The sequence below is a fragment of the Silurus aristotelis genome, assembly GCF_946808225.1.
Source record: "Silurus aristotelis genome assembly, chromosome: 8".
Lineage (NCBI taxonomy): Eukaryota > Metazoa > Chordata > Actinopteri > Siluriformes > Siluridae > Silurus > Silurus aristotelis.
Window position 1 is genome coordinate 20,612,477 of NC_139581.1, and position 21,967 is coordinate 20,634,443.

Below are 21,967 nucleotides of genomic sequence, written 5' to 3' on the forward strand. Positions count from 1 at the left end.
GCCCTGTTCATATTGTAACCAATATAAATTATTTCAGATGTTAACCACTGTTAATACAATACAACAACCAACAAAAACAAAAACTTTGCTTAAAATACAGCACTTAGTCAACAAATGTAATATATTGTTCATTCCACTTTTTTTTTCGATAGGATTCACACATGGACTGGGGCATTTAAATATGTTAAGCTTTTTCTCCTGAAGCCGTTTGTTTGTAACTTGGATTTGTGTTTTGAATGTTAGTCTTTCTTTCTTTCGGCTTCTCCTATTAGGGGTCGCCACAGCGGATCATCCGCATGCTTGATTTGGCACATGTTTTTACGCCGGATGCCCTTCCTAATACAACCCTCCCCATTTATCCAGGCTTGGGACCGGCACTAAGAGTGGCTGGGGTTGGTTCCCTGACCGGGGATCAAACCTGGGCCGCAGTGGTGAGAGCGCCGCATCCTAAACACTAGATGTCAGGGATCCACCAGCCACACCCTCGCCGAACCCTCCAATCACTCCAAGCAGCTCACCAACTTACTAATCATCCACACCTGGTCCAAATCAGTCACCACACTATAAAGACCCCGTTTATCCACATGCTCATCGTCCGTTCTACAGCTTAGGCTATTGAACATTCCGGACTACCCAAGCTACTCCATTTGGTTTTCACTTAGCGTGCAAGATTCTGTGTGTATTGTTTGTGCTCACTCTGCCACAGTTTCCTCCAGGTTTAGTTTACCCGTGTATGGTGCTGATTTCTCGTGCTTTCTGCATTGCCCTTTTGTTTTGCATTAAAAGGCCATCGTTGAATTCACTTTGGTTCCCGTACGTTCTTTGCGCCTGACACTAGACCACTGGGGGCCTGTGTTTTGCATGTTAGTGCGCTGTAGAATTAACAATTTATTTAGCTGTTTAACAAACGTTTGTGGATATCTGATACATATCTACAGTTAAACTTCCACTTTTCTTGGAGGATGTTCCACAAGATTTTGGCGTGTGCTTGTTGTGGTCGTTCATCCACAAGAGTGTTATTAAAGCCATGTGAAGCCAGCTGGCTATATAGATCATCCATCATACATTCATTCAAAATAAATTTTTAAGTAGAGCTCCAGTCCTGGCTGAAAAGAAGAGGCATCTCAATAGGTTTCAGGTCAGGACTTTGACTAGGCCACTCCAAAGTCTTCTTTTTGTTTTTCTTCAGCCATTCAGAGGTCGACTTTCTAGAGTGTTTTGGATCATTGCCCTGCTGCAGAACCCAAGTTCGCTTCTGCTTGAGGTCACAAAAAGATAGCCAGGATATTTTGGTGAAAAGCAGAATTCATGGTTTCTTCCTGAAGCAGCAAAACAGCCCCAGACCATCACACTACCACCAACATATTTTACTGTTGGTATGATGTTCTTTTTCTGAAATGCGGTGTTACTTTTACTCCTGACGTAATGGGACACACACCTTCCAAAAAGTTAAACTTTTGTCTCATCAGTCCACATAGTATTTTCCCAAAAGTCTTGGGGATCATCAAGATGTTTTCTAGCAAAACTGAGACAAGCCTTTATGTTCTTTTTGCTCAGCAGCAGTTTTCATCTTGGAACTCTGCATGCAGACCATTTTTGCCCAATCTCTGTCGTCCCAATCTTATGGTGAAGTCATCAACACTGACCTTAACTGGTGCAAGTGAGGCCTGCAGTTCTTTGGATGTTGTTGTAGGGGCGCTGTGCTCTTGGGGAAATTCTGGTCGGCCGGGAAGGTTCTTCTGGGAAGGTTCTCCACTGTTCCATGTTTTTGCCATTTGTGAATAATGGCTCTCACTGTGGTTCGCCGGAGTCCCAAAGCTTTAGAAATGACTTTATAACCTTTTCCAGACTAATAGATCTTAATTAATTTCTTTCTTGCAGGCAGGTCCTATTTAAGAGTTTTCTTGATTGTGAACAGGTGTGGCAGTAATCAGGCCTGGGTGTGGCGAGAGAAATTAAACTTAGGTGTGATAAACCACAGTTTTAACAGGGGGTTAAACAGGGGGTGCAACACTTTTTCAAACAGGGCCAAATCATATTTCCGGTACAAAGTGAGTAGACACAGTGACACTGCGCTAACTCTAGTTTATTTTTTATACCCCTGGCATTGTCGTGCATGTTTTTTTTTCTTTTAAACGTGCTATAAGTGCGAGGTGGAGACTAAACAAACTTGCGGTCCGGCACTTAATATGTTCGGACTTTATTTATGTTCCGCATGTAAAAAGGTTTGCATTCAGTAATGCATTTGTGTGTACTGAACTGAAAGCGATGTACCGAAAAATGTCTGTACAAATAAGTTTACCATTACACCACATATATATATTTATTATATAGTGCAACCTCAATACTCGTGAGAGTTATGTTCTATGACCCCTCGTGAGTAACAAAAAATCGCGAGGTTTTGACCTTTTTCAAAGAAGTACATGTACTGTATTAAAAACTTAACAAAAATTGTTTTTCAAACATTTTTATGTAATTTTTTAGTACAAACTCTGTTTGGAAATGTTACTCTGAATACGAGCCACTCTAAATGAAAGTCGCAAACTATTGAGGTTACGAGTGTCAAGGTCACGAGTATCGAGGTTCCACTGTATATGGTCTGGAACATTCAGGTTTATGTTACCACTACCTCAATGAGGAGAGACAGTTCTTATACAAGCAATTGTTGCTGACTATCCATCTGGGAAGGGTTATAAGACCATTTCCAAACAATTTAAAGTCCACCATTGTACAGTAAGGAACATGTATTACAAACAGGTAACTCAGGGAAAGAGAATGCCATTACTAAAGCAAGAAACCCAATGAACACAATTCAACAAGTCTCCTTTTACTGCTGCCACTGCTGCACCACCCGCATACATCTTGTCTAGCAGAGGTATCATTATTAACCTTATAAAAACGACCCCAGGTTTTCTGTGCATTTGTTCCACGCATTACGATTTTGGCTGAACTTTCTTGTCCAGCTTTTCTTGAAAAGTCCATCTTGTAAATGTTCTTGTAAGTAAATCTATGACGAAATAAATTTTTATCCTCTGTCAGTCATTATGGAATGAAAAATCAGCTATTAAATCTACACAAATATATTTGAGTTTGTGCAGTTTGCTATAGATGTGGTTTGCGAGCTTTGAGTAGTGCGCTGTCTGACCATCTAATCCAGGGGTGTCAAACTCAACTGCACAGGGGGCCAAAACTCAAAGTACAATTTAGTCCACGGGCCGAACAGGATAAACATTTATTGAACACACTAAAACTACCGTAATTTTCGGACTATTAAGCGCACCCAAATATAAGCCGCACCCACTGAATTTGACAAAGATTTTTATTTTATACATAAATAAGCCGCACCTGTCTATAAGCCGCAGGTGTCTACACTGAAACTAATGAACTTTACACACGCTTTAATAAAGACAGTGTCTGCTACATGGCTTGTATCTAAACAGTAGCCTACCAAGAAAGTCATTGTTCACGGTCTTCCTCCTTCCTTTCACAACTATTTCTCTCGGGAGTTTATCTTTTGGCATCGTCGTGTGTTTAAAAATCACCATCGGTGAAGCTTTTCTCCCGATGCCGTGCAGCTCAGAACACAGGTGAAGTGTGGTGCCTGGTTTTCATGCCTGGTTGTTTTCAGCATGACGAATGATTCACATTTCCTGTTGACAGTTCGAGTGAGCGGCAGGTTAAACGTCAGAGGAACATCATCCATATTTATGATGTGGTGCGGCCCGATTCAGTGGAAGCGCATCTGATTTATTATAAAGAGTTTCATTGGTTCACTTGAACCCGTTCGGCAATTTAATTGGTCTAATGTTATAGGGTTCAGTTTTTTGTCTTGAAGCTTGGGAAACCGGGAAAAATCCATAAATTTGATCTGGTGAAAAACGTCTGCTAAAATGTCAGATTCTTAACTCTTCTCCTTTCTGTATCTTTTGCTCTGCATTCAGGTTTTTCAGCTTCTTCTGATGTTTTGTCTCGCAGTGCCATCTTAGATTCAATTCCTTAATTACAGCTCCACAAATGAGACTCTTTGCCTTTGAGAGGGGCTAGCTTCATAATAACTGTACAATAGGGTTGTATGCATCAACAGAAGCTTGACTTGATTGACGCTGGAATGTTCCCAGGCTGAAGCACTGCATTATGGGATCTGTAGTTTGTGTGTTATTAGCGCTTCATATCGCCGGGTCATTAATAACAATAATAATAGATCTATATAAAATTATCTTGCGGGCCGGATATAATTGTACGAATCAATGGACGTGAAAATACAGACCCTACTGTACACCTGCTAGATGTCCTTGGAGTCAGTAACTTGCAATCTGATTGATTAAACCAATAGTTTAACAACATGGATTTTATGCTACAAAAGCCTATAGTGCTGATCTTCAAAGCAGAAAGATAATATTGACTTTGGCAACACATGATGTGATAACTGAAATCTGATTGGATAGAAAGTTTAACCTAAACTTACCCTCAGATGCACTGCTCCTAGAGAAAAGCAATGAAATGAAGAGAATCGACAATTTTGAATAATTGAATACATATTCATGGACAAAGATATATAAAAACGAGCGTCAGTGATTGTGATAAAGATTATTAGGCCTTGCTGGCCCTGGCGCCCCACCACTGGTGTTTTTGTCATTGTTCCCAATCCAGTTAATCGACTGAATAGATTCACAGGAACAACTACACAATTTTATTCACAGAGGTGTTCACCATGTGAGCTTTTTTTGTGATCTAATTGTGGCATGAATTCGTAGATAGTCCAAAGTAGAAGGAAATAGTATTTACTAATTATTATAGCTACAGAAGTGCCTGATCCTAACGAATGATGTCTGTGCAATGAAAGGTCGAACGCTTGCTGTCAAAGAGAAGTTCATCGGGGATGTGTGACACTGCTGTGTGCAGCGAGCCGATGGCATCCGAAAGGCAATTAGCATGGAGAGACTAGATTCCGGAACTATCCGGGCTAAAAAAATAAAAAGCTGTGTCCTCTAATGAGGCGTGACCAGACTCATGAGTTACCATAGAAACACTCACCAAGCTTCTGCAATGGCATCAAATCTCTGTAACATAATTTCCCTGTTATTTCTACACAGTCAAAGCATAAGGGCATCATTTTTTTCTGCAAGATCAAATGACTATGAATTTATAACGTTTCATTCGAATAGTTCTAATTGTTTCATTGTATAACTATTGAGACAGCAGTGATGGATAGATGAGTTTACATGTAAATGAGGTTATATGTTTATATGTAAAACATTTTTTTACTTCAGAATTTGAATGAACATATGTTCTGTAGAACATGGCTGATTATTGTTTATCTATGTCAACCTCAAAATTATTATCTCCCTTTAAAACAATGGTTTCATTTATTTTAGAAACCATTAAACAAAGATTTGCTAAAGAAATTCTGAAGGGGTTGTGGGTTCTATCAATAGCATGCCTGTTATTTTTATTCACTCATAATTTTGCCAGTGGCACTTTTACAATATTGCTTTTGATTAGTGTGTGTAAATTGGGTGCAAGTCGTCTGCAAAGTTCAGGTAATGCATATAGTACAGAAGCAATAAAAAAATATTATGAAGCACAATCAAGGTGATAATCAAATTTTCTTGTACAATGGCTATTTAAACCTGTATAAAATCAGTCGGCAGGAAAATTCAGCATATAATATAAGAAATATAAAGGAGATTGAAATGTTTTCTATGGTGGAGCATTTCAAGTGGCCTCAGTTCACCTGCCTAAAGATTTTAAAATATTTCTTAAAAAATGTACTACTATCGAAACTATTTAATGATTAAAATAAATATATTGTTATATAATAATAATAATAATAATAATAATAATAATAATAATAATAATAATAATAATAATAATAATAATGATAAAAATGTGTTATTATGAAAATTATTGTTATTATTATAATTATTATTATTATTATTATTATGCATTATCTGAGGCAACTTGATGTTCAAGTTGCCTCATTATTATTAATAATAATAATACTATGTATAATAGCAATAATAATTGTTAGTTGTCATATACCTATGTACTAAGTATAATAGAAAATTATTCTTTTTAAATACTAATTTTATTGTTTGATAAAAGGTCTAAATATACAGACTGGGAACACCCTACAATCGCTGCAGCTTTAGAGATGCTCTGACCAGTCATTTAGCCATTACAATTTGGCTCGTCAAATTCTTATGCTTGCCCATTTTACCAGCTTCTAACACACCGACTTGTTCACTTGCTGCCTAATATATCCGACCCAATAACAGGTGCCATGATGGAGATAGATAATCAGTGTTATTCACATTATCAGTCACACTCACAGGCTACTTCAATTGGTAACCTGCATTAGATATGACCAATCATGTAGCAGCAGCACAATGCATAAAATAATGCAAACTGAGAGATTCGATTAATGATCATATCAAAAAATATTTGCCATTGTTTTTGGTAAAAGTTGGATTTTCACAAACAGTAAAATAATGTTAAACTAAAGATTTATTGAGCAGTAATACAAAAGTAATACAAAAGATGCTGTTGGTAAGAAAGATCAGAAAAATATGGCTAGTTTAAGAGTTTTAGCTGGAAAACTCAAGCAGCCACTCTTTACGACCATTGTGAGCTGAAAAGCAGCTCAAAAAGCATAAATCTGAGGCCGATAGCATATACATTCCCACTCCTGCCAACCAGGCGACACTGGATGGTAGAAAATGTAACCAACATTGCCTAGTTTATTTTTAACTAAAATACTTTTAGCCAACATGACTTTTTATCTTCTGAATGTTGCATTGAATAATAGGAACATCTGTGCACTTGTTTAAAGTGGCCTTAAAGTGTATGCATGCATGTAAGTGTATGTACAAGGTAAAGGTAACCTTCTGCAAGGCCTTTTAAAGGTTACACAGGTTCATTTTTTAACATTATTTGGTCAATTTACTATAGGTAACATTTACTGAATTAGAAGAGGAAAACAAAATGGCGATCTACAGGTTGCACTTCCTGGACAGTGTATTCTGTCTGATCACTGCACTGGTTTTGTCCATTGGTGGCACATTCCTTCCTTTTGGCCAGTCTTGTGTTTATTTCCAAGGAGAAGTCTTTTTTTCCCCAGGTCTCTCTTGGCCTCGGTGAGAAGGGTTTTGGCTGAGATTCATGCAGCACAAAAGGGCCGGGCATTCCAGCTGTCTGCTACTAATCCCCTGTGTCAGCTCTCGTTAATGTTGCAGTGTGAAATCTGAAGGCACATAGTGGAATAGAATATAAAAAATAAATAAATAAATAAAAGTAATCAGAATTCATGTGGAAATTCAATCTGTGTGTTGGTGGCATTACTTAGGCATTACTGCCATCTTAGATGTAAGCGATCCCAGCCAAGCCAGCATGAGGGTGAGAAGCAGAAAAAATGGACATACTAATAAATAAAATCCTCACACCTAACAAAACAAAAAAAAAAGTTAATTCAACCCTTTTTCTCTGTTCTTGTTCAGTAGGATAATACACAATATTTGAATGATGCACTTTTACATATTTTCCCTGCGCTTCAAAGCCTTTCAGTTCACCCACTGTGTCACCTTCACAACCACACACAAATCCTTTCTTCTTATGACCCAACTATAACATAGCCCCTACCAAGATATTTGCAAATGAGGTACCCAGGAAGCACCTGCTGCCTTTTCTTGTGTTCGATCTCCCACTGCATGACTTACAATCATATGTGAAGACCAGCTTGTTGTGCTGCTGACTTGACATTTCGGGGACACTGTTTGCAGCGCTTTAATACGAAGCCCATGTAGGGAACTGGATGAAGGTAAAACCTGCTGGAAGGGTAGTGTGTGAGGGGGGGAGGTGGCCGAGAGCACCACTGAGACCCAGAGCCACTAATGAGACATCGACAGAATGCATGGTTTGCAGTGCTGTGCTCCATGAGAGCTGCAGCACCTCTGCCTGCTTCCTGATGGTGTGTCAGTTGGTCAAAGATGAGCTGTTTGTCTAGGCCACTGGGCTGGGCCTCATTATCACATCAGTGTCATCTTACTTCGTTTTCATGCAGCAGGCAGATCACACCCCTGTGAGATTAAAACCAGCCACACATAACCACACACACACACACACATATATGCACAACAAATTCACACAGAGGTCGGGTCAAAGTGTACAGGGCTGGGTGTGATTGTGTTCCTTGGTGTGGCTTCATTTGTTTCCTCTGTGGATGGTACAGATTTACGCATCAAGCTGGCTCACTAGGACACGGGGACAAAATATTTTTGAATTCACTTCTCAAAAGCGCTTTGATCAAGCAATAACATTGACATTCCCAAATTTGAAAATTGTTCACTGATTTTACGTGAATATTGGAAAACACGATTAAAAACAACCTTTTACAAAGGCAAGCCTGGCTTTTTTAGGTAGATGCAAGAGCTCTGATATGCATTCACAGCAGGTAAGTGTACACAGACAAATGATATCTGCTGGAGCGAGAATTCCCAAGATCTGGAGGGAGGGAGGGAGGGAGGGAGGGAGGAAGAGAGGGAGGAAGAGAGGGAGGATGGGAAGGAGGGGCGTTGATGGTTGGTCTATCCATGAGTGAGATGGTGCATTGCTTTATCATGTTTCTTACTGGCTCCGTGTCTTTGTGTGGATTGTTAAGAGGTAGTCTAGAATGCCAAACCATGTTCTCAACAACCAGCTATCTAACTTTCTCATCTGCACCCTAAATGCAAGCGCTATTGCTACCTGTGCTGAAACAAAAAAAAAAGTGTGTGTGAGGGGGGGGTTGGTGCATTGAGACAAAGCTGGGAGCGGAGCAGCAGAACACAGTGTCTGTTGTGTATGAGTGCAGGCTTGGCACAAACACTAGCTTTTCTGTAAAACTATCCGACTGCTCCCAACCCACTGCCTGGGCCCTCAATACTGCCTTTGTCCTTTCACATCACCAACGACATTGAGAAGCCAAATCTAGCAACACCTGGCCCCTTGCTGCCTTTTCCCCCATTACATGCAGTGCAGTGAGCAGCACCACTGAGCTGCGAGTTCATACTGGAGCACAAGTGTGAAGACACTCTGCTCAGTCTGTGTAGCGCACATACTCTATCTGTATTTTTTTTATTTGAGGTTCCAGCTCTACAAAGAACGCCATTGAGTTTGTATTAATTGAGGAAATGGTCTTACAGCAAACAGAGCTTCCTACAAAGAGTCTCGTCATTCATACCCACGGCACTACAGATAATAAGCGGATCAGCGTCTGATGCAGGACAGGCTTTTTATTCATAAACCATTGTGAATGACTCATAATGTGTTTGCAAAAGAAAGAAGAGTACAAATCTGGAGTAAACAATAAAAAAAAATAAATGACCAGAGACAAAGACATGTTAAATAAAGTTAATGTTGCCTATAGTCATTTTAATATATTAGACCTTGTTATTTCTTTAGGTCATAAACAATAAAGCTAATCAAGGGTGTATTCTTTCCTGTATACTGCAGCACCCATGTATTTCTGACACATACCAAATTCACACACACACTTTAACTCAGAAAGGCTGGAAAAATCAGGTGTGTTGGGAACAGGACAGGGGGCACTCCAGGACAACATTTTACACATCAGTCACCTGACCATGAGAGCAAATCAGAAATGGACAAATTATTATTACATTTTATTTTGATTTAAATAGCCAAAAGGAAATTGCTACAAGGCAGCTTAACAGTAATCTGGAGAGAAATGTACGATTACCCTCCAATAAGAAACCCTCCTAAGATAGCATTTCAAGGTTTCATAAAGGAAACCTGTTGTTTTCAATCTTTAAAATATCACCAAACTATACAAATAAAACCATTCACATCCTAGTGTATCCATGTGATGCCACACCATTGCCAAAATCGCCTCTTTATGCTGCTACCATCTTGGGATTATGTAATTCAACACAACCATTTAAGCAATTAAGTTGCATTTCTGTTTGAATCCAATATTGCAGAAAAAGCTATCTTTATATTGCATCAGCAGGAAATGTATTGTCATATGCACTGGGAATGAAATGGTAACCATGCCCTAGAAATAAATCCATAGAAATGACTGGCCATTTAACTGACCTTTTCCCAAAGAACCGTATTGATAAGAACTGGAACTAACTTGAAAGGGACTTTTATCCAAACATATTTATATGCAGTATCTTTGCTTTGCCTAAGCTACTTTCATAAATAGCTCTTCTCCAGACAGTTTATAAAACATCAGGCTAAAGATTGCTTTCTACAAACTAATGATAAGTAGGGACAAAGGAACAGGGAGGGGATTCAAGTGGGGTTTTTTTCACTTTGCAAGCCAATCCATTAAACAAGCAAGGGAAGAAAGATAAAAGGAAACAGAAGCTTTGTAAGAGTCTGTCTACAGAAAAAGCCTGCTACAGGAGGTGGGCCTTTATCAGGTGCACCGCCAGAGACCGAGCCAATCTTGAGGTTAGCGAGAAAGGGCACAATCCGCCTGAATAGGGCCAGGAGTCTCTCTGTTTACACTTCAGTATATATAGTGCTTTTCCACCTAGACTAATTGAATGTCCTGCACAGACTACTGCAAAGTGTTCTTTAAAAACTAGAACACTGATAATCATTCAACGGACTGGTGACACCTTACAGTCTATGAATGCACGCCATTATTTCCAGAATGACCTTTTGATTAAAATCTAAAACACTGAGTAGTATAGATATGTAGAGCATTTTATTTAACTTGTACAACATTTTTTAGAAATATTGTTTCTTTTGACAGAATGCATATTGCGGGAGAAGGTTTTGAAGCCGTGCACCCACGTTGTTGTTTCATGGCAACAAACGAGCGTGGAAAAAAACTGGAACCTGGTCGAAAATGTTAAAAACCTGTTGCCATGTTGCCTGTTCTAGTCCCAGAGGGAGAGTTTTTCCACCAGTGTTCTTTTTCAGCATTTTATAATTCCACATTTTTTATTATTGTAATGGCAAAATCAGTTGTGCATGCTTTTAGCTGGCCACATGCAGAAAAGTGACCTTTTGGCATTGTAAAAAATTACATTATGACGTGTTTTTGTCCCACTCTATGTTCATTCATGAAGGGACTCTGACTAGAAGACCATAAGACTGAAGAAACAAAATGACGTTTTATTTGGGATAAAATTGTACCTGGTACATATAAGCTGAATTTTGCTATAGGAGGGTAATTTTATAATTCCACTATTCATTGTCACTCACAATTCGCTCCTTTCGAGGAAGTTCCACTTCCTTTTTTCCATCTGTTTTCCTACTTGTGTCATCCCTGGCAGTTTGTCAGATCGGGCTCGTTCAATCCAAATCTACATCTGAATTTCAGTGAAGTTACTTTTAGACAATTGCAAACAGACAAAAACACCATCAGAATTGAAACCTATTTGAATTGAACGGCAGCCATGAAGAAAGACCCTACATGTTAATTTTCAATGAAGTGCTCATTTTATGGCAGTTATGGCATTTATTTTTGTGAGTCATTTTAGATCCAAGATGCAGAATAATCACCCAACCTTTTCAGCTGGACGCAACTGAGCTGATGGTGTTACTATAGATATTCTATTAGAAACTGTTAAGGCCAGAAGCTCAGACAAATCCTGTCATCATGGGTGGCTTTATATTAGTGCAGCTCTTTGGTATCAGAACTAGACCTTCTGCAGATGGTGAGATCCAGAGCTGAAATCTGGTTAGGTGAAGTCCGCATTTAACCCTCATCCCGTCTGCGATGGAGAGACAAGCCCAGCCCCCTCTGCACAACACGATCCTTATCAATCACGCCGCCGCTGTACACTGCTGCCATTGTCATGCACGCGGAGTTGCACCGCGGCGAGATGGAGTGCGTTTTTACCTCCTCCATTCGCCGTTCCTGCTCTGTGCTCTGTGAGTCTATGCTCTGTGCAATAGCCATCCCTTTGTGTGGCAGTTCTGATGGAATTTGAAAATAAGCAGATTTGTGATGGATATTAACAGTAGCTGTGGAACAATGGCGGTCCGTGCCGCAAGGGTCAAAACAAATGTGGCTTTTTTTGTGAACAGGGTGCTATGTGCTGCAGCGGGGGGGTGCTGGGGGGAGCGGGAGGGGGGTAGATTCATTCAGAAAGGAAACGACAATATCTGCACTGTCCCTGGCAGCAACAGCAGATCTGAGCCAGGCGCCACCACGACTCTGCATTGACAGACAGCATTAAGGCTCAGTGGAATTACAGTCACAGGGGCAGCAGGTATCCCGAACAAACAATGGCTGGTTTAACAGCCAAGATACACTAGCATTTGAATGCATTTTTATTATTATTTTTATTATTATCTATTTGACTGAAAATATATTTGTTATTTATGAACAATTGTAACACAAGCTGCTACATTTATAAATCGTATAAATATATAGCCAACAATTGTAAAAGACGCCACTAGGTTATAACACTATTATAGTTTATAAATACAAAGTTGTGTTAAAAATGTAGATAAATAATTATTCCATCAACTCAAACCATTTACATAGGTAACCATATGATAAGTAACAATAGGATTTTTATTATAACCTTTACTTTTATACAGTTTTATCAGGGTGCAGTTTTATCCAATCAGGTGGGAGCAGTGCAGTGCATATAATAATGCAGAAACAGGTCATTAGCATTAGTTAAAAACAGCCAGAATATGGAAAATGTGCTATTTCACTTTGTTGTTGGTTCCAGGCAGCTGTTTAATTCATTCAGAAACTGCTAGTTTTTACACACCACAGTCTCAGGTGTTACATCCAATGAGTGGGATATTTAGCTAAACTGACCACTGAAAGTAGTCTAACTATGAACGATGAAATGCAAGAATTTCCACTATAGGAAACTTTAGTATAGGAAACTTTAGCTGTTCTTGACTGACATTAGTGAAACTTCTTATAGTCTTCTTCCCCTGTAGCCCACACTCCTTGAACAACGTGTGTTATGAGACACATTTCTGTTCATGACGGGTGTAAAGAGTGATTTTATAAGTAACTGGAGCTTTCAAATAAACTTACGCCAGTTTGACCATTTTCCTCTGATTTCTCTCATCAAGAAACTTTTCACGTGCAGAACTACAGACCTGTTTTTTGTGTGTGTTGTTTTTCATCCCATTTTCATCTCAAACTCTAGAAACTGTTGTAAGACACTGAAAATTTCTAAAACACTCATTTCTATAACAACCAAAGCCATGCCATGGCGAGTACAACGTGGTACAACGTGGTTAAGGAATGGACTCTTCCTTCAGACCTCCATAGTGTCCACATACTGTATTTAAAGCTAAATATAAAATTCATTGCATGTGTTGTAATTTGTTTATATATTAACTTACAGTTCATGGAAATGAGCATGTCAATTCTGGAACTCTATATGAAAAAGTTATAAAATACAGGTGTTATATATATTTTATCAATGGGGAACATTTGACCATGCAAAAATCTAATGTAAGTCTGCTGAAGTATTTTTTTTTAAATGGGAGCTTAGAAGTATGTGGGGTATTTTGGCTCGGTACTACATCTAATCCCAGTGTGTTAAATAGGTGCAAACTACACTTATGTCTGCCAACACTACTCTGTAAATATTTACAATTAATAAAAATGATATATATTCCAACTAAATTCACATGAAGAAAGTGGCAGCTAAATAAGCTTTGACAGGTTTCTTGAAAAGCAGAAGGAACTGCATTTGTCTGGCTGGTTTGTCGAGGATATGTCCCCCTTTAAAATAAGGGGAACGAATAAGCTTACAATCCTCTTCCTTTGTTTAGCTGTTTGAGGCCTGAGATTGTGAAAAGCCAGTTTGTCTTTCTCACACATAATACCGCAGTGGTACAATGTTTGCCTTGCTCAGCACATTGAACCAAAAACCACACACAATTGTTGGGCTCTTTCATCTTAAAATCGGCCTAAATCCTATTTGTGAACATGTATGTACATCGTGCGCTCCTGGTGAGGAAGCTGTTTAGTGACAGCTGGACATGTTGACTTGTCTCGAGTTCGCGATATTCGAATCTTTGCTCTTCCGCAGGCATGGAATCTGATTATACCTGCTTTTAAATTCAAACCCCAGCAAAACAGTCTATGCGCCAGTATCCATCTGTTGCTTTCGGGTCTCAGTAACGAAGTTAGATTTTACAGGAGGACTTGAAAGCTTGGTAAAGCCTGTGGTAAGGACCATCCCTAGAGGGTTGGGATAGCTCCACTGCTTCTCAGCATCGGTCTTGTGCTTGCTCCAAGCATTGGGTGAAGGGGTTGGTAAGCCAGTTCAACTGCACATAGTGTTTGTGTTTGTGTGTGGCCATTTGGCTGGTGCTGACGGAGACACAGTGACACCTCTCTAAAGCTAAACATAGCAACCTGAGCAGGGCCATGTGTAACGAGAGACAGAAAGGCTTTGTGCTTGCTGGCAAAGCATGCCATATGTTTGAGGGGCCTGAAAACAATCCATTTCAATGAAAAAGTCTTTTTTTCTTAGTTATATAGTTTTTATTGCAGGTCATGCAACTGAGAACAAATATATTGTCAAAGATTCTAAAGATTTTTGTAATGTTTGAAACATGATCAGCCATCCATATTGACTGTAATGTTTTCTAGGCTGGGGAGTGGACCCTGGCATGCAGTCTGAAAAATCAATGAGAGTTATCGGGAGAGAAAAAGATGAGTGCAAGAGATGGATCGGAGGCTAAAGTGCCATCTCCCTTCTGGGGAACCGTTAATTTCCCTTACTTCATGACATAATATTTGGGGTATCAGCTCTCCGTATTGCAATGCTAAAGGGTCCTGTTGCTAGGAGAGCAACAGCACCATTCTCTTCCACTGGCTACAAGGACATGCATGTTTGGCCAATAAAAACGAGCTTGGCTTTAGGAAAGTGCTTTCTTTCCAGATAGCAGAATTTCATGGAATTCAGAGAACACATTTCAGGAAATACAGGAAAGCAGGGAAATACAGATGTCAGTTTGTTTATACATGTGATATGTGATTGACTGTAAAATGGTTGTAATGGAAAAAAAAGGTAGTTTAATTGATATATCTGCACAATCCATTTAAACAAGATGTTTACATTTGGACAGGATGTACACTTAACGTCCACTTTACCTGCAACATCTGTACACCTGTACATTAACACAATGATCAAATCAGCCATGCATGAATGTATAAAATCATGTAGTGCATGTCAAGAGCTTCGGTTAATGAGGAAAAAGTGTCATCTCAGTGACTTTAATTATATATACTTTGGCATAGTTGCTGGTGCCAAAAAGCCTATTTTCAGGAACTGTCCTCAGAAATCTTCTGAGATGTTTATGCACAACAGTGTGTAGAGTTTATACAGATGGTGTGGGGGGAAAACACCCAGTTCTGTTGAGGAAAATGCCTTGCTGATGAGAGAGGTCAAAGGAGAATGGCCAGACTTGTTACATTTGAAAGGAGGGCTATGGACACCCAATGAATCGATCTTTACATCCATGGTGAAAAGTACCCCAAAATACGCAAAATATCTAACCAATGAGACATTAGCAGGCACAGACTCGCAGAAACTAAACATGTAAAGATTGGCAAAACATTATATCGCTTTTTTCCAAACCAAATAGACTTCAAGCCGATTCAAGGTTCCTGCGTTTTTATCCACTCTGCTGTTAAAACATCTTCATTAACATTGGCTATTTGGGTTTACTGTTAGCAGACTAAAAAACATTGAATTTTCACTTCAAAGTAAATCAGCAGCCCTGATTTAGGAATGTATACAAACTGTCGCCACCTGCAAAAAAACAGTCATCTACATAATCAGAATCAAATGCTTGAAACGTTACAGTTAAACCCATGTTTTCTTCGAGTACACTGCCACTCTTGGTTTAAAGGCTCCCTCTTGGGCTGGCAAACTTGCCCTTGACCTCATGCGGTCACTAGCTAGTTGACCCCTGGCCTTGCAGTGTTTGGAGGGTCAGGAAGTACTTTATGTGGCTGAGTAATGTGGGCTGACCCTGCTTTTCTGCTGGCTGATTATACGACCACACACCCATCTCCGTGCCACACTTTCCTCAGTGTGTATGTTTTGTGTGGGTGGGTGAGGATTGGCTGTGACATTGCAGCTAAATGAATGGAATGAGATTTCCCATGTGCATTCTTTTGTTAAGATGTGACATTCTGCCTGATGTCCTATATATGTACTGTTCAAACAGCGGCTGTAAAGACAGACAGTGCAGTTATTTTTATCCCCCAAGTGATAGCAGAAAGTAGAAATCAGGAAAAGTGATAGCATATTATCTCACAGTTCTTCTATCATAATACCAGAAGTGGTAAATACATAGGTAAGTATTGAGTAGAGCAAGAAATTATGCTCAAGTATTATTTTGGGAGGCATTTACTTAGTTTACTTGAGTATTATTACAATGTAAAGACTTTACCTTTTTTATTCTCGAATACATATTCAGGAAAAAAAAATTATTTTTATTTAGACCATCAAATCATGAAGCCCTCATCTACTCTCAACTTGGATGACATACCCCCACCGATCAGGCATAACATTTTGACTAATGACAGGTGAAGTGAATAACATTATCTCTTCATCATGGCACCTGTTAGTGGGTGTGATATAAAGTATTAGGCAGCAAGTGAACATTTTGTCCTCAAAGTTGATGTGTTGGAAGCAGGAAAAATAGGCAAGCGTTTGACAAATTGTGACTTCTAGATGACGGGTTTAGAGCATCTCCAAAGCTGCAGCTCTTGTGGGATGTTCCTGGTCTGCAGTGGACAGAATCAAAAATGGTCCAAGGAAGGAACAAGTCTGGCCCATGTGGTCCGATCCAACAGACGAGCTCCTGTAACTCAGATTGCTAAAGAAGTTAATGCTGTTAATGCTCAATAAGTCAGGACTGTTGTGGCAGCAGAAGGGGGACCAACACAATATTAGGCAGGTGGTCATTATGTTATGACTGATCATTGTATATTAGTATAAAAGACTTTGTTAAGCATTGAGTCATTTCACCTTAGCATCTAATTATTTACATTTAACATCAAGTAGTAGTCCTTGTTGATTGTGTTAATGTAACACATATGAAGTAAACCCCACACTATTCATGTCATATGTGTTACATTAACACAATCAACAAGGACTACTATATTGCAAACCTGCGTCCTGGACTAATTAGAAAAAATGTATTCACCGCATTGCTTCACTTTACATACCCTGCGCAAACTGTATAGTTAATGTCTTTATCCTTATTTATTATTTTCATTATTTTATTTGTATTATAGTCTTATTATTTTATATTTATTATTTTTTACCTTTATCTTTTTTCATTTATTCATAGTTTTTTTATTTTTATAGAACAAAATCCGGATTCTGATTCCTTCCAAAAAATGAATATTCGGATCTGTGCGAGTTCATCACAGATTCTCAGACAATGTAGTTAACGTTATAGTTATGTATTGGTGTTTGAAGATCGATAAGCCATGCGACTGCAGACTTGAAGTCAAGGATGAGAATGCCTTTCCCTCTCTCAGTAAAATGTAAAAACAAAGGCATTACGCATCTAATAAAAAAAAGCGGTATGTCGAAATATTGTAAGTAAGTTAACCGGTCATATTTAACTTTAATGTCGCATGTTTTCTTTACTACTGCTAAATTAGAAGACTTGCATTAATTCCAGTAGCTAACATACAGATTTGTTTGCTTTTGATTAGTCCATAAGCAAACTATGCTGGTAACACAAATGCCACAAACCATGAATGATGGCATTGTTGCATGAAAGTCGAAACCCTACTAGATGCACTATATAGAAAAACGAGGACACCTGACTTGCCTAGTGGGATGTAGTTTTTTATTTATTTATTTATTTTTACCTAAATTGTTATCTCAAAGCTGAAGGCACAGAATGATGACAAACCATTTTGATTCAGTTTGATTAAATGTAAATGGGTTTCATGGGCTAGAGTAGAAGGTCTTGAGTGGCCTGCCATAGAGTTTGGACCTCAACCCTATTGATTATCCTTTGGATGAACGCTGATTGCATCCAATCCTCCTCGACCTACAACAGTACCTGACTTTATTAAAACCCTTGTGTTTGAATGAGCACAAGTCTCCACAAGCACACTCCAAAATCTAGTGGAAGATCTAACTGAAGTGGTCTGGCAAACGGACATTTCTGGTGTCGTTAACATTACAATATACTTGCTTCTAGTGAATGTCGTGTTTTGTCCGAATACAAAGTCCATAAGATGCAATTTCCTGTATAAGTGCCTTCTGCTATACTGTGCTGCTCAGTAAAGGCATGCAGACAGGTTTCAGCCAGGGTCAGCATGGTTTTGAGTAAAGAGCCTGAGGGCACATTAGCTGAGGTGGATTATTAACCAGATTTACACACTGAGAACATGCGGTTCTAATCACTTTTGTATAATATTCACATACAATCTATGTTTACTGTATGAAAATCGTTTACATCCTTTACTACTTATAAGTGCATCTTCGATTTAGCTGCTCACATTGAGGTTTTAAAATAATTAAAGAAAGAACTAAAAAAGAGAAATGGCCGTCTTTATCGAACATTAAAGAAACTACATACATACAAAATATTGTCTTTTTTTGTTCTTCCTGACACTCTGGGTTTATTGCACTTTACTTCTACAATCTACAATCTACAGAGTGAAATGCGTTTGGACGATAGATTTAGGTCTGTGAATGTTTATGGAGAGATGCTCCCTCTACTGGTAAATCAGTAAAGTTTACGCCAACACAAGTGCACGTTCACAGGTGAGTGTAAAATTGATCAACACTAACAGTTAAATATATAGAGAAATAGCCACTTTTTTTTTTCTTGTGTGTGTGTGTGTGTGTGTGTGTGTGTGTGTGTGTGTGTGTGTGTGTGTGTGTGTGTGTGTGTGTGTGTGTGTCCTTGAGGTACCGAATGAAAAAGACTGATGTACTCCTTCAAGCTTTTTGTAACTTCAATGTCCTTCTCTTTTACAAAATGTTTTGTGTTCTTATTGAAAACAATTAAAAACTGGCCACTTTCAAATTGTGAAAGTGGGACGGGAGAAGGACAGCACAGTTGCATAAAATATATGTATTATTACATAGAGTTTTACAGAGTCTTTGCAATAAAAATATCCACATATTCTAATACGCATTATCATTTTCTAATTGGAGTTTGACCCAGTAAAGCTGTGGTGCTATAAAATCGAACTGACCTGCTTTGACCTGCACTGCTCACATCCTTTACCTTATCTGATACTCAGAATGGGCAAAACTCATGATTACAGTGACCCTAATTCAGCCATGACACTAATGGATGGCCCAGTGGCATAAAATCACAGTAAAGTGTTGCAAACTGTTGAAGAGAAATGTCTAGCTTAGTGCCGCACACTAGGGCCATATTTAATGCAGATCCATTATGCTTTCAGAAAAGTGGCTGTGTAAATGTTTTAAATGACATACTACACATCCTAAAAGCAAATGCAAAATCCTACATTTAACATGCAGGGACATCATTTATTGAATTATTATATTATGTAAGAAAATATAAATATTTCAATTGTTCTGAACATTTGTTTAGTTGTAAATGAGTTAATTATGTCACTGAATATATGTGGCATTGTACACTAAGAGGTCAAAGCTTTAAGGCTCAATATTGCCAAGAATTTTCAAATTACAGTAGAATTTATAATTGTCATGATTAAATTGATGCGGTTGGATGCAACCACATGCTGTTTGTTTAAACAATCCGAATCGACCGGAACAAAACCTAGACATGCCAATGATCAATAGCCGAACACGGCAATGCAGCCAAGACACAAATCAGAGTAGTAAAAAAAACAATAGCTAAACAATACAAAGATTCAGAAGAAAGCAGGTTGTGATTGGGGATCTTAGTAGAATGGTTCTGAAGAAGTCCCTCTTGTTGCTTCTGTTATCCTGCATATTTAATTTATTAGATCCTGATTTTAAGGTCATGCCCAGGTTTTTTTTTCCGCTAAGATCTAAGGGTGAATTGCTTTTCACAATCTGTGTCTGTATCTTAAGGAAATCCATTAAGCCTAAAACAAGCATTGGCTGCACAATTTAAAAGGGTTGTTTAGGTGATATACTATTGCAATTATTTTTAGAATTTAGGTGATGCCCTTATCTAGATGAACTTACTTTAGAGCTTTGAAATCTCTGTCAAAAACATGCTAGGTCACTAGGTCAGGCACTTCGAGTATAATCACCAAAAAAAAAAAACCCTGTTGGGAAAGTTAGTGAAGTATAAAAAACCATAGTTAAGTTCTTGGTGATAGGGCAGGTCTATGGTCATTGTTTGAAGACAGCCAATGATTTAGACAAGTTTCATTCTAAATCCCCTCTAAGTGCCAGAACAACAATCCTGGTTTAAATGATGTTCTTCTTACACCCTGAAATGGTGGGTCTGCTCCAGCAATGCAGAGGGCTCAGGGATTGTGGTGCAGAGCCGTGCATGATAAATGCTTTATAGTTGGTGAGTGTTAGTCGATTTTTGGCTTTGTAGGTGAGCATCAGTGTTTTAAATCTAATGTGGGCAGCTACAGGAAGCCGGCAATGAGGTAATGTGGGAATACTTGGGGAGGTTGAAAGCAAGTTCAGCTGCATTTTGGATTAGTTGCAGAGGTCAGATGTTGCCTAAAGTTGCAGAACTTAAGTCTCAGAAAGACAAAGGATTAAACAGGCACCTGAATGTATAGAAATGATCAGAATCTTTCAATAGTCTAGAGAAGAGTTAAGCATGAGTGATGAGAGCCAAGTCAAGTTACTTGGTTGTCAGAGGTGAAAATAAGAGACCGGAGAGCTTTCCAGAGAGATCAAAAACTCTGGACATGGGGATGCATCAGCGATGTACATCAGTTCAATTTTGCTGGTATTACATTTCAGCTGCTGAGATCCATGGTAAATCTGTGATGCATGTCTGTCTGACATGCTGGGATCCACACAGATACATGAGGGTCTGGAGGAGTTTAGGAGAGGATGAGTTGTCATCAGAACAGCATTAATGTGGAAACCCATGTGAATATTTGACATCATGACAGGAGGAGAACCGAATAGGACAGCTCACAAAGCCATTGGAGAGTCTGCATGGAGCAGATGTAGATCTCCTTCATGTCACCCGATATGGAATGGAAAGAGTAAAATGCATTAGGCACTTGGACTGTATCTAGAGCTTCTGTGTGCCCATTTCATTAGATGATTTCATAACAGTAGAAGTGAAAAACTGATATTTTTGTGAAAGACTGCTTTGCTGTGCCTGACAAAAAAAAAAAATAGCTAGAATGCAAGATTCAGGAAGAACATGGTCAATCTTTTATTTGCAAGGTTCTCTTTGTACTGCAGATGCTCACCTTCCTTCCCTGACATATAAATGGTCAAAATAAACCAACAGAACAATGCCCACCTGCTTAGCTGTGATTCAAACCACTCCAATGTGCAGGCAGTAGATGTTGAGGACCACAAAAGGGTGAACAGCCAGGCTATAATTGAGTGGTGGTGGTGTAACCAGGGCAGGCCAGGAACTACTGATGATGGACTACTGATGGGAATGAATGGGGTCTTTTTGTGATATGTGTGGCCCCTACGACCACATAAAGGGGATCTGTGAATCAAGTGAAGGACCCCTCTCCAAAAGATCACCCATCTAGAGCATGAAACAAGATGGGCGAGTGTCTGCAGCCATGAATGCGGCTAAAAAAAAGAAAGTAAATGGCCATGAAATGGCAGTGGATTTTCATGGGTACGAGAATTTGTTGTTTGGAAAAGGCCAATAAAACAAGGCTTTAACACAGTCCATTAGGCTCACAGGACAGATTTCAAAGGCATTTTTCATTGAAATGGTTTGCCAATTCTCTGTTCATGTATCTGTACTCCTGGAAACAGCAAGGCTTGATCCTTTTATTTTGGGAAACATCTTTATGTCTAAGGATGTTTCTACACACTTCTCTTGACTTGGTTGCTGAGCTCATCCA